Source organism: Eptesicus fuscus, chromosome 22 (assembly GCF_027574615.1).
Source record: "Eptesicus fuscus isolate TK198812 chromosome 22, DD_ASM_mEF_20220401, whole genome shotgun sequence".
Classification (NCBI taxonomy): Eukaryota; Metazoa; Chordata; class Mammalia; order Chiroptera; family Vespertilionidae; genus Eptesicus; species Eptesicus fuscus.
In genome coordinates, this window is record NC_072494.1 from 25919302 (window position 1) to 25925568 (window position 6267).

A 6267-nucleotide genomic window follows, 5' to 3' on the forward strand; every position below is an offset into this window, starting at 1 on the left:
CTGGATGAATGCTGCTGGTAGACTTGTTGGATTCTATAGTGGCTTATTTTTTACCTCAAGGCAAAACTAAAATCCATTTGGACACCAGAGGGCACTGCTAAATAAGCACAAAGTTTTCAGATTCTAGGAGATGATCAGCTTGAGAAATGGTGCTCTTCAAAGTTTATTTTCAGCCTGTGGGAAATAGCATAAATAAAAATACAAATGAGTTTTATGTGCTCACACCCCCTTTTTCTTTCTGGCGTGCCTCTAAAATTACACTCAATTGTCATTGAGTTTGTAACTTGATTCATGTTTTCTCAAAATGCAGCTCTGTCTTAAAAATAAAGGTTGTTTGGGGCAGGGGTGGGTGGTGTGGGTATTTTTTCTAGATTATGGTTTTGTTCATATCCATATGAAATGATTCATTTTCTCCCTTGCAAATGTCAAATTTATTAAAGAAATTTCAGGCTCAGATTACATAGCCAGAGACTCCTGTCCTGAAACACTTGCTGAACTTGCTGCTTACCACCAATGAGATGCCAATTGCTGCTGGAATACACTTAAGAGGGCAGCCCTCTCCAGGTGGGTTCTGGAAAGAGGGAAAGGGCAGGGCGTGCTGCCGCTTCTCTGTCCTTGCCTGGACAGGGTACCCTCTGCTGAGGCAGCTCCGTGGAACATTGGGTGATGTGGGTCCAGTGAGTCCAGATTAATGTAGTTTCCCCTCCTGGCCTAAACACTATGGATCTCTTATGAGAAACACGAGGGCAGTGAGTGGCACTCCGGAATTCTAAGGTATAATTAGGAAAACATAGTAAACTCCAACCAATTCGTGTAATCTGTATTTTTTAAACTGAAATAGCTTTATGCTTTAATATGCCCAGGAGCAAAGGCCTTCACCCAAACTGCATGGTATTTCATCTTCTTTTTCTGAGCCTTTCTGCTCTGAATTCCTCTCTGAGGTCATTTTTTCCATTGCAGCCCCAGCAGGAGGCCTTTTTGCTACCACAGCACAGTGGCTCCTGCCAAAGTTTATATTCCGTACAGAAGCTCTTTATCTATTTGCTGCGTTTTCACCTTGACTGTTTACATGTGCAGAATAATGTTGTCGTCTCTGAACAATGAACAGTACAATTTCCCCTTCTCTCAGACCAATAGCTGTTCTGTTCCTTCCCACCCCATCTCCCGCAGCCTCAGCCTCTAATGATCTTTGAATAAGAACTGCTTGTGTTCAGTAAGGAAAGAGGTTGGGAAAATCACATGACTTGTTGCGTAGGTGTGCTTTAAAAATGGTGCATTTTCCAGATGATTCTGGAAAACTCCCAAACCATTTTAACCAAAATCAAGGTTGGCTTTTTAGGTTTCAGGGTTTTGAGTGGAGGTAATATTAGGAAGTTTGTAATTAAAGTTCACTTCATTTATTTATCTTTATATCACTTGGGCTCCCTCTGTGTGCTTAGATGACTGGTAAGTGCTGGGGATACAAAGATTACTGGGATGTGACCTCTGCCCTCAAGAGACTCAGGTACCTAGTGACAACTCTCAGCCAAAATCCAAAACTATGTCAGGGTGATTGAGGCATACCTGTCATGTGGTCTGTGAAGTTTATACAGTTAACCATGAAGGGGTTCAGTTTTTGGCATATTAAATACTTTTCAAACAATTATTGTATGTGTATTATTTGTCCCAGAGGACTGAACTTTGAATAGGACCCAAAGAAATATTATGCAATGCACCTCTCAAGGACTTACTGTCTAGCTAGCGTGGAGAAAATCTACCTATATGAGATAACTGGAGAGCATTCTAAGGCAGTATTCTATATAAATGCTAACTTAGAGTTCTGTAGCACTTTATTCACTACCAAGTGCTTCACTCTGTTTTGATTCTCACAAAAGAGCTGATGCTATTTGTTCTTATTAACTTATTTTCATCATTTAATAGATGGGGAAATTAGGGTACCAGGTGGTTACGTAGTGGCTTCATGTAGTAGCGAGGGAGTAGTTAATGAGGACTAGAAGCAGTTCTGTCACCTAGCCCACTGTGCTTTCCGGAATACCATGCTGCCTCTTTCCTGTATGGTGCACAGAAATATATTAATGTGTGTCAAAGAGACTTTGGAAACAAAAGCATAACTCTAGTGCTGGAGGGAGTTAGGATGTGATTTAGGGGTTAATTGTATTATCCTCTTGTACTCTTGAACAAATGTATCAAATTGTCAAGCTGTCTGTGGGTAATCTGGAAAACCATATTCATAGGCAATATACTTACAAAGTTTTATTACAAAGAGTAAATACATGAATGTCCATGCTCTTATGTAGGGAAACCTAAAGCAATATTTAGTATTAAATGAGAAAGAGCTCAGAAAGGTTCTCTGCTTGTTAAAGCTAAACTCTGTGCTGGCACAAAGAGTAGACTTGGAACTTTTAAATGATTTCACCCTGAGCGAGGAAGGGTCTTACACCCTAAATATTCCCCAGACCTGCTTGCTATTGCTTGAAATCTTACTGTAATTCTTCTTAGTCATGAAGCTTTGATCCAAATTAATAACAAGCATTTTTGTAGCATCCCATGGGCAAGGCACAATGCTAATATTTGGGGGAAACATAAGCCCAAATATTTTTATTAATAGATTCAACAGATAAAAATTAGTTAAGTTGTTATAAGATTTTCTGAATGTTTGTTCTCAATCTCTATACCTGCCTCATTGCAGACTGGTGATGTTTTGTGGATTGACATTTGTGTGTAGACCACACTTCAAGTAGCATGTGTTAGAGTTCAGATGACAAGCGCTGAGAACCTGCACTCCAACAGTAGCCCAGGTATGTTAGTCAGGATGGGCGAGATCATGATGCATTAACAACCAGTGAATTAGTTTAACAGATGTTTATTTCTTGCTCACATAGACTTGGAGTCCTTATTCTGGGAATCAGGTCAACAGAGCCTCCACCTTCTGGAATGTTGGTTCCAGTGGCAGGAAGAAGAAAGGACTGTAGTGTCTGCAATAAAATGCTTCCTTCTACCAGAAGCAGCATATGGCACCCCTGCCCATATTTTATTGGCCAGAGCAAGTCACATGGCCGGCCATGATCAACTTCAGAGAGGAAAGGATGTGAATTCTACCATGTTCCTGGACAAGTAGAAGGAATAGTCAGAGAACAGCATTTCCAGGTAATGGAAGGGAGAAGAGAGACAGCATGGAGGTAGATTTAACAACTGATTATCTGTGGGAATAGAGGCATTAAAGCTCAACCTATACTGAGTCACTTTAAATAAGTTTCATGTTGCAATGGGAAGAGAGTGAGAGGACATTACAAGAAGGACAGGGCACTAAACCACCAAGGTGGGAAAAGGGCCAACCTAGGGGCTAGGAGGAGAGGAGAGTTTGGAAGACAAACTTTCCCCTACTTGTCCGCTCAGGCTATGTGGTTAGCATCTCAGAAGGAAAATCTTTTATGAGTCAGGAACCTAGGACCACTGTAGACCTCCCTCTCCTCCCTCTTCTGGTGCATCTGGGCTGTACGCAGAGTATGTTGTCCTAGTCTTGACTTCCTAAGAATGGGAAAAAGAAAGCATTTGTGCCTACCATGTAGGGGATTTAGTTGGGTCCTGCGAGAATATTTTGAAAGAAACTGTTAAACATAGACTCGGATGGTGCTGGATTTGTGAGGAACCTGAGATGGATAACTATCTAGTGGGATCATGACCTGGAGTATTTGTAGACCTTGGGGCACTTGGTACATTAACATGGGTGGGGGCAGACATCAGTCCATGCTGGCATTGGCTGACTTGAGCATCATCCTGCAATGCCCGTGTTCCACACAAGTCATCGCCGTGTCCTCCTAATCCCCGGTGCTCCTTCAGATCTGAATCTCTCTCGGCTATTCCACTTGGGACGTGGAGAAGATTTGGTTCTGGTCCTGAACTCCCCAGGCATGTGAGGGAACTTTCAGGCTGTCTCAGGTCCTCTCCATCTCGATTTGCTTTTCCCTGTTGTCACCACAAAAGGCTGCGTGGGTGACTGTCAGAGCCTTTGTCTGAACCTGGAGGCAGCCGCGGGAGTTTGGGCATGGGTGCTGGCCACAAAAACCTGCACGTGAGTGAGGGGAATCCCCCAATTTCCTGTTGTCACTCCTCTGCTTCAGGAACTCAGACGGGGTCAGGGCAAAGGGAAGGGAACCGGGCCTCTGTTCCGTGACCCACGCAAAGGCCTAGTTTTTCCATGTTTGCTCTCACCTGTCCCTGCCAGGCTTCTCCCTCGAGTTTTATCTTAGGCTAGAAAAAAGTCTATGACCATTTCCCAATCTAGTTTCTTCCAAACATATTGTTTTTGCCAAGATTTCAGGTTTTGAAATTCAAAAGGCAAGAATTTGCCTCTTTTGTTCTATAGTATAATCCCATGCCCAGGCACTGTGCCAGGAAGCCTGTGTGGGAAAAGGTTCTCAGGTAACAAGCATTACTGAGGGGAAAACATAGCAGTTCATATATCAAAATATTTTCCGGCTGCGTTCACAAACAGATGTTGATTATCATTAACGTGCATATTTCTCTCATAAGAATTAATTTTCTTAGGCATATCAGGCGGCATCCGACCTATTAGTGATATAGTACTTGGCACAGAGTAAGAGCTCCATAATGTTTTATTTGATTGCATTCAAATGCCCACAAGTGGACTACTCACCCAGCGTCCTCTCTGCCATTCTAAGGACAGGGCAAGGATCAGCTGCCCTTGTTCTGTCAACCATGTAGCAAAGGAGGAGCTGTGTTTCTTGGGCCGTGAGAGAGCTCATCCCATGATAAATGCTCCTTTAAACATGCTTATGCGATGAAATCCATGAGGGCTTCACTTCTGTAAAGGCAGAAGGGGACCTGTGCTCTCCTCATCCTTCTTCAATGGCCTGGAGATTTTGCGATGCCCCAGACCTTAAAACACTGTGTGTTTGCAGACATTGCTTATTTTTCATTATCTCTTGTTTTTTTAGTAGTCATTCTTTAGGCAAGGAATGAGAATTTGCAACTTCTAATTGTTTCCTGGCATGAACCTAGTACCTTTTTAGCTTGTTATTTTTTCTTCTTCTTCTGGCTGCACAGAACATTTCTCTAAATATAGAATGATGCACGCTATGGACAAGGCTGGAGTAAGATAAAATTTTCTTTTCAGTCAATTCCCTCGCATCTTCTAGTGAACACTAGCTACTGTTCTTCTCTCAGAGTGGCAAAAGTGGGCAGCAAAAGGGAGTGATATTGAATTGTGGCGCTTTCTAAAGCAGAAGTCCATCACTGCAAAGCCCTCTGAGGAGGTAGCAAGGCCAAGGTAGCCCATGCTTTGGGGCTGGCTCTCCTGTGACCTCAGGTGAACCACACCGTGATGGGGTGATGGGCAGCAGCACATACCTGCCCTTTGGGGGCAGGGCAGGTAGTGGAAGGGGTGCCGGCTTCAACAGCCCTGATTGGATCTCCTGCTGTGCCATACAGTTAAGGGTGACCTTGGATAAGTTATTTAACCTCCTCTACAAAATGGGTGGTACTAATGAAACCTGTCTCTTAGAGCCCTTATGGGGCTTAGATGAATATGTATAAATTATTTGGCAAATTTTCAAGAAATGGTAGCTATTATTTTTTAGCATTAAAATAATGGTAGCTGATATAGCATTAATGTTTCAAATATGACCATATTTTTAGTTTTGTTTCTGGGGGAAGTTATTTATGTAAATTCATTTATAATATTAACAAAAAACAGCTCTCACATACCTTGTGAATCAGATACAAGTCTTTATTACCTTCATTTATTCTGGTGGGAGGGTTTTATTATTGGAGGCTGTGCTGGCTAGTGGTTAGAGCAGGGGCTTTGGCACTATAGTCTTTTGTGCTCAAATCTTGATGTGTGATCTTGAGCAAGTTAATTAACTTCTCTGAAACACAATCCTTTATCTGCAATTCTAAAATAAGACTACCCCATTTAGTCTAAATATTCCTATTTTTGGTACAGAAATACTGGACTCCCCAGACTCTGATGGGGATTTTGCAATACATGTTACATGTACCCTGTTTATTAAATCAGAATTATGAACTTTAAAACTCATCTGGCTCCAAGGGTTTTGGTACAGGATATGTGATACACCCTCATAGGATTATCTTGAGTTACATTAACTTCATGTAAGCCTTTTGGAACCTTATTAGCTATTATTGTCATACTTGGAACAATCCTTTGAGGCAGCAATTATGATCCTGATTTATAAATGAAGAAAATAAAGCACAGAGAAGTTAAATTGCCACATAGTTCATATGTGG